The following is an 8,497-nucleotide window of genomic DNA, read 5'->3' as shown; positions in this document are numbered from 1 at the left end:
CATCTTTCTAATGTAAATAATCCTAATCTACTCAACCTCTCTTCATAACTAGCACCCTCCATACCAGGCAACATCCTGATGAACCTCCTCTGCACCCTCTCCAAAGCATCCACATCCTTTTGGTAATGTGGCAACCAGAACTGTACACAGTATTCCAAATGTGGTCGAACCAAAGTCCTATACAACTGTAACATGACCTGCCAACTCTTGTACTCAATACCCTGTCCGATGAATGAAAGCATGTCATATGCCTTCTTGACCACTCTATCCACCTGCATTGCCACCTTCAGGATACAATGGACCTGAACACCCAGATCTCTCTGTGCATCAATTTTCCCCAGGGCTTTTCCATTTACCATATAGTTCGCTCTTGAAGTTGGTATAGTTGGTGTTTGTTGGTCAGCATCGATATGGTGAGCCAAAGGGCCTGATTACATGCTGTATGATTCTAAGAGATGGGGGATATCCCCCTGGTGTCCTGTCGATATTTCTGACCCCACTAGCACCACAAAAACTGATTACCTGGTCATTATCATTTTGCTGGTTGTGGAACCTTGCTGTGTGCAAATTGGCTACCATGTTTCTGACATTACAACAATGAGTAATTCTTAAAAACTCCTTAAATTGATGTGAACGTTTGATGTGAATCACAGGTGCTAATCCTTCTTCACCTGATCACTCTGATAACCCTCAGATACCGTGAATGATCTCACTATTTATTTGTCCTTTGCCTTGAGGTGACTCAGCATATGGATGAGTCACAGACTGACAATGTTAGTGGTGCTTGCACACTGGTGACACCGTGTGTACATTTACTGCTAGGTTGTTAACGCTCGCTGTCAAGAGACGTTGCAAATGCAGTCAGTGCAGACCTGCAGCACCACTTTGTTTTTATTGTCTGAAACCTGACTGAAGTTGGAGAAATTCAGTAAATACTTCATATAGGTGGATCTCTCTCTTTCTGTCTGTTCTTGTAAGGAGAAACTTCTCTTTTTAAGTGCAGAGGCTCAGGCAAGCACAGAGCCGAGACTGGGGAATTTCTTCCAGTGTGGTGTGTATTCATTCACAGGATGTGGGCTAGACCAGTACTTATTGCCCATCCTTAATTACTTTTGAGGAAGTGGTGGGGAACTGCCTTGCCCAGCCTTTTCAGATTCACCCACATTGATGTGGTTCTCATCTATTTTTCATAAAAATATGTTTATTCATAAAATGTGTCAAAGTAGATCAACAAAATATTTCAAGCTCAAAATGACTGAAACTGCAATAACATTCAACTCGTCTTCAGAGAGTACAGAGCAAATTTATAAGAATTCTATAAGTACATTAAAGGCAAAAGAGTTACTAGGGAGAGAATAGGATACCTTAAAGATCAACGGGGCCATCTATGTGTGGATCCACAGGAGATGGGTGATATCCTAAAGAAATATTTCTTGTCAGTATTTACTGTGGAGAAGGACATGGAGGCTAGGCTATTTGGGGAAATAAATAGTGAATCTTGAAAAGTGTCCATATTAGGGAAGAGGAGGTGCTGAAGGTCTTAAAACATGTAAAGATAGATAAATCACTGCGGCCTGGTCAGGTCTTTCCCAGAACTTTATGGGAAGCTAGGAAAGAGATTGTAGGGCTCTTTGCTGAGATATTTGTATCATCGACAGCCACAAGTCATGTGCCAGAAGACTGGAGGTTGGTTAATGTTGCCTAACTATAAACCAGTGAGCCTTAAGTCTGTGGTGGATAAGTTGCTGGAGGGGATTCTGAGAGACAGGATTTAATACATTTGGAAAGGCAAGGACTGATTAGGGATAGTTAGTCAACATGGCTTCGTACATGGGAAATCATGTTTCACTAACTTGGTTGAGTTCTTTGAAGCGATGACAAAGAAGATCAAAGAAGGCACATTGGAAGATGTCTATATGGACTTCAGCAAAGCGTTTGATAAGGTTCTGCAAGGTAGACTGGTTACTAAGGGGATCCAGGGGGAGTTGCCAATTGGATACAAAATTGGCTTGTCGGTAGGAGATAGAGGGTTTTTAAAATTATTCATTCACAGGATGAGGGCATCGCTAACTAGGCCAGCATTAATTGCTTGTTCCTAATTGCCCAGGCAACAGTTGAGAGTCAACCACATTGCTGTGGTTCTGTAGTCACATGTAGGCCAGACCCAGTAAGGATGGCAGATTTTCTTCCCAAAAGGACATGAGTGAACTGGATGGGTTTTTCCTGACAATCAGCAATGGTTTCACGATCATCATTAGACTCTTCGATTCTTATTAAATTCAAATTCCACCATCTGCCATGGTAGGATTCAAACCTGAGTCCCCAGAACATTACCCGGGTCTCTGGGTTAACAGTCCAGTGATAACACTATTTGGTCATTGCCTCCCCTTGGGTGGGGTCATTAGGCTGCCTTTTGGACTGGAGGCCTGTGACCAGCGGTGTGCCACAAAGATACATACACTGCTTTTTGTCATTTATATATATGATTTGGATGTGACTATGGGAGGAATGGTTAGTAAGTTTGCAGTTGACGCCAAAATAGGTGATGCAGTGGACAGTGAAGAAGATTATCTCAGAGTACAACAGGACCTTAATCAGATCAGCCAATGGGCCAAGGAGTGGCAGATAGAGTTTAATTTAGATAAATGTGAGGTATTGCATTTTGGTAAGGTAAATCAGTGCAGGACTTAAAAAGTAAATGGTATGGCCTGCGAAATGTTGCTGAACAAAGACATAGGTGTGCAGGTGCGTAATTTCTTGAAAGTGGATTTGCAGGTAGACAGGTGGTGAAGATGGTGTTCGGTAAGCTTGCCTTCATTGATCAGAACATTGAATATAGGTGTTGGGATGTCATGTAGTGGCCGTACAGGACATTGCTGAGGCCACTTTTAGAATACTGCGTATAATTCTGTCACCCTTCCATAGGAAGGATGTTGTTAAACTAGAGGGGTTGTAGAAAATATTAATACAGATGTTGCTAAGGACTGGAGGGTTTGAGTTACAGAAGTGGCTGAATAGGCTGGAGCTTTTATCGCTGGAGCAATGGAGACTGAGGGGAGTCCCAATCGAGGATTATAAAATCATGAGGGGCTTGGATAGGGTAAATAGCCAAGGTCTTTTTCCCAGGGTGGGTGAGTCCAAAACTAGGGGGCATAGGTTTAAGGTGAGAGGGGAAAGATATGAAAGGGATCTAAGAGGCAACTTTTTCATGCAAAGGATAGTGAGTGTATGGAATGAGCTGCCAGAAGAAGTGGTGAAGGTGGGTACAATTAGAACATTTAAAAGGCATCTGGTTTGGTATATGAACAGGAAGGGTATAGTGGGATATATAACTTCATGAACCTATAATGTTGCCAGAACTTGTAAATTTCAGCTGAAGACAGATTTGTTAGTTTAGGGCTTTGTTCCTTAGAACAGAGGAGGCTGAGAGGTGACAATTGAGCTGTACAAAATAAAGAGGGGTTTGTATAGAGTGAACAGGGAAAACTTGTTTGCTCCAGTAGAGAGGTCAATTACCATGGGGCACAATTTTTTGAATTCCAGATTTCCAGCATCCACGGTACTTTTATTACAGAGTTAAGGTGATTGGTCAAAGGATTAGTGGGGACGTGAGGAAAAACCACTTTCCCCCAGAGGGTGGTGGGTGTCTGGAACTCGCTGCCCAGTTTGGTGGTGGAGGCAGAATCCTTCAACTCATTTAAAAGGAACCTGGATCTGCTCCTGAAGCACTGGAACCTGCAAGGATACAGACCAGGAGCTGGACAGTGGGATTAGAATGGATAGCCAGTTGATTCAGCTGGCACAGTCCTGATGGTTTGAATGGCCTCTTTCTGCGCTGATTCTATTTGCCTCCATACAGGATATTCCACCCTTAGGTATCCCCAATATAATTGTATTACCCTCAATATTGTGGTCAGTTTACTCACTGAGCTGGTTCATTAGTTCACAGACGTTTCATTACCCTGCTGGGTAACATCATCAGTGCAGCCTCCGATGAAGTGCTGTTGTGTTTTCCCACCTGGTATTTAAACTCTGGGGTCCGTTGGAGTTGATTACCTCATTTCTGGTTTTTGTTTGCAGTGGTGTGTATATAGGGTCTAATTCTATGTGTTTATTGATGGCCATCTTGGTGGAGAACCAGGCCTCTCGGAATTCCAGTGCTTGTCTCTGTTTGGTTTGTCCTAGGATCCTGATGTTGTTCCAATTGAACTGGTGGTCCTCCTTGTCTGTGTGCATGGAGACGATTGAGTATTGGTCGTGTCTTTTTGTTGCTAGTTGCTGTTCTTGTATTCTTGTAGCCAGTTTCCTTCCTGTCTGTCCAATGTTATGTTTGTTGCAGTCCTTGCATGAAATCTTGTATATCACGTTGGCTCTGTCCATAGTGAGTAAGGGGTTTTTGGTTCTTGTTAGCAGTTGGCGTAGGGTTGATGTAGGTTTTTGTGCCACTCTGGTGCCTAGTGGCTGTAGGAGTCTTGTGGTCAGTTCAAATATGTTTTAAATGTATGGTAACGTGACAAGTGTGTTGGGGGGTACTGTATCTTCCTGCTGTTGTTTGTGTGATAGGCATCATCGGACCCAGCTGTTTGGGTATCCGTTGTCTCTAAATAATTGGTGGAGGTATTCTTCTTCATTTTGGCGTAGTTCTGGGTTGCCACAGAGTGTTGTGGCTTGTTTGAACAGTGTTTTCATGCAACTCCATTTGTGGATGTTGAGGTGGTTACTGTTGAAATTTAGGTCTTGATCCGTGTGTGTGGTCTTTCTGTATACTTTGGTCAGGAATTCCCCACTGGCCCCACGTTCTACCATCACGTCCAGGAATGGGAGCAGTTTGTTCTTTTCTTCTTCTCTGGTGAATGTGATGCGGGTGAAAATGTATTTATAAGTTGGTGTGTTTCTTCTAGTTTAGCTCATTTGATGATGACGAAAGTGTCGTCCATATATTGGATCCATAGTTTGGGTTGGATCTGTGGAAGGGCCATGCTTTCAAGTCTCTGCATCACAGCTTCTGTTATCAGTCTAGAGAAGGGCGATCCCATAGGTGTCCTGTTGATTTGTTCATAGATCTGGCCATTAAAGGTAAGGTGGGTTGTGAGGCATAGGTCCAGTAATTTCAGCATGTTCTCTGTGGAGATGGTGTATTCGGGTCCGGATCATTCAGAAGTGTAGCTAGTGTTTCTTTTGCTAGTGGTATGTTGATCTATGTGAATAGGGCAGTAATGTCAAAGGATCCCATTGACTCATCCTCGTCTGTTCTAATGTCTTTGAGGGTTTGGAGGAACTCCTGGGCGGAGTAGATTGAATGAGTTGAGTTATTGACGAGGTGCTTTAGTCTTCTTTGTAATTCCTTGCCTAACCTGTGTGTTGGTGTGCCTGGGAGAGAGACTGTAGGTCTGAGGGCTACTTCCAGTTTGTGCATCTTTGGGAGGCCATAGAATCAGGGGATGTTTGTCCCTTCAGGTTTCATTTTTTAGGTAGTCTACTTTGTCGATTTGTCCAGTCTGTTTGAGTCTCTTTAGTGTGTAGATGATTTTGTTTCCCAGTTGTGGTTTCGGGTCTGTTTCCAATTGTCGGTATGTGTTTGTGTCCGCTAGTAGCATCTGTGCTTTAGTGATGTAGTCTTGTTGGTTAAGAATTACTGTCATGTGCCCTTTGTCTGCTAGTATGATTATGATGTTTTTGTCTTTTTTCAGTCTTTCCAGGGCCTTCCTTTCTGTTGTGTTGAGCATGTTAAGTTTGTTCCGTCTGGTCAGTATCAGAACCACTGTCTGTCTTGTGGCTTGTTGTGTTTCCTCATTGCTGGAGGTGCTGATCTGTCATACTGCAGAAAATAATTGGGCTTGGTACTTTTAAAAAAAAGAAACAGCTTGGATTACTCCATGTCTCTTAAATAGTTGCTGGCTAGTACAACACTTTAGCTTTGTCGAAAAGAAACACCCTGTCATTTTTGTCTTGCACTGATCTGGACAGAATCACAAGAGTACCAAATTTAAAAACAATTACAATTTATACTGAATGATTTTTCATAGTGTATCATTTAGCTGTGTTAGTAGCCCGTACTCACACGTTTGGCCCTGTCCTATTTAGAGGGGACATGCCCACACATTGCATCTTTCTCAACTCAACAAAAGCTTGAGGGGAAGCAGGGGTAGCCATTCTCTGGGCCATGCTCATAGCAATGTCTCACTCAATATGAGTTGATACGTCTGGTTTCAATTTAAACAAAAGCTTGGTAGTTAACTGTCCCCTGATACGTTCTTCACAGCAACACCTCTGCTAATACAGTTCACTTGCCAAACAATCAGCACTCTCTTTCAGTGCAGTATAGATTGTTTCTTTTGAGTTTTGGTATTCTTGTGATCTCTGTCCTGATGGGTTTCTGGAAAGTCAGGTGACCTCTGTAGGTTCTGGTTGGAAAGAGATAATGTATTTGCTTCAAAATACAAACTCATTTTCCAGGCGCAAATTTACTGCCCTTGACATTTTAATGGGTTGGGTTTAAAAGACATTAAAAGGCTGCCCGATCTGTCAGCCCCAGGAAGATGGAATGTCAAACAGGGGCTTTCAATGAGCTAATCATAACTGTGATATTGGTGGCATATCAATCATTGCAAGCCCCCATCCACTAACTGCATACCAATCACCTGAGCTCCAACCCATTATGTGAACAATAAAAGGTACTAAAACTGCCATCATGAAACTGAATCAGAGATAGTAGGAACTGCAGATGCTGGTGAATCCGAGACAACAAGGTGCAGGGCTCAATGAACACAGCAGGCCAAGCAGCATCATAGGAGCAGAAAGACTGACGTTTCGGGCCGAGACTCTTCATCAGAAAAGGGGGAGGGGAAGCGGGTTCTGAAATAAATAGGGAGAGAGTGGGAGGCGGATAGAAGATGGATAGAGGAGAGGATAGGTGGAGAAGAAACAAACAGGTCGAAGAGGCAGGGATGGAGCCAGTAAAGGTGAGTGTAGGTGGAGAGTTAGGGAGGGGATAGGTCAGTCCAGGGAGGACGGACAGGTCAAGGGGGCAGGATGTGGTTAGTAGGTAGGAGATGGGGGTGCGGCTTGAGGTGGGAGGAGGGGATAGGTGGGAGGAAGAACAGGTTAGGGAGGCGGGGATGAGCTGGACTGGTTTTGGGATGCGGTAGGGGGAGGGGAGATTTTGAAGCCTGTGAAATCCACATTGATACCATTGGGCTGCAGGGTTCCCAAGCGGAATATGAGTTGCTGTTCCTGCAACCTTCGGGTGGCATCGTTGTGGCACTGCAGGAGGCCCAGGATGGACATGTCGTCTGAGGAATGGGAGGGGGAGTTGAAATGGTTCGCGACTGGGAGGTGCAGTTGTTTATTGCGAACCGAACGCAGGTGTTCTGCAAAGCGGTCCCTGAGCCTCCGCTTGGTTTTCTCGATGTAGAGGAGGCCACACCAACCTCACCGTAAAACCTGCAGACAAGGGAGGCGCAGTTGTAGTATGGCGCACTGACCTCTACATCGCCGAGGCCAGACGCCAACTCTCCGACACCTCCTCCTACCGCCCCCTTGATCATGACCCCACCCCTGAGCACCAAACCATCATCTCCCAAACCATCCACAACCTCATCACCTCAGGTGACCTCCCACCCACAGCCTCCAACCTCATCGTTCCCCAACCCCGCACTGCCTGCTTCTATCTCCTTCCCAAAATCCACAAACCTGAATGCCCTGGTCGACCCATTGTCTCCGCCTGCTCCTGCCCCACCGAACTGATTTCCAACTATCTGGACTCCATTTTCTCCCCCTTGGTCCAGGAACTCCCTACCTATGTCCATGAAACCACCCACACCCTCCACCTCCTCCAGAACTTCCAATTCTCCAGTCCCCAACACCTCATCTTTACCATGGACATCCAGTCCCTATACACCTGCATTCCCCATACAGATGGTCTAAAGGCCCTCCGCTTCTTCCTGTCCCGCAGATCCGACCAGTCCCCCTCCACTGACATCCTCATCCACTTAGCCGAACTCGTCCTCACCCTCAACAACTTCTCTTTCAATTCCTTCCACTTCCTACAGACAAAGGGATTGGCCATGGGTACCCGCATGGGCCCAAGCTACGCCTGCCTCTTTGTAGGTTACGTGGAACAATCCCTCTTCCATACTTACACTGGCCCTAAACCCCACCTCTTCCTCCGTTACATTGATGACTGTATCGGCGCCGCCTCGTGCTCCCACGAGGAGCTCGAACAGTTCAACCACTTCACTAACACCTTCCACCCCAACCTTAAGTTTACCTGGACCATCTCTGATACCTCTCTCCCCTTCCTGGACCTCTCTGTCTCCATCTCGGGCAACCACCTAGAAACCGATATTCATTTCAAGCCCACCGACTCCCACAGCTACCTAGAATACTCCTCCTCCCACCCACCTTCCTGCAAAAATGCCATCCCCTATTCCCAATTCCTTCGCCTCCGCCGCATCTGCTCCCAGGATGAGGCATTCCACTCCTGTACATCTCAGTT

Source organism: Rhincodon typus, chromosome 3 (assembly GCF_021869965.1).
Source record: "Rhincodon typus isolate 14 chromosome 3, sRhiTyp1.1, whole genome shotgun sequence".
Taxonomy (NCBI): domain Eukaryota; kingdom Metazoa; phylum Chordata; class Chondrichthyes; order Orectolobiformes; family Rhincodontidae; genus Rhincodon; species Rhincodon typus.
Note: the sequence above shows the minus strand (reverse complement) of the source record.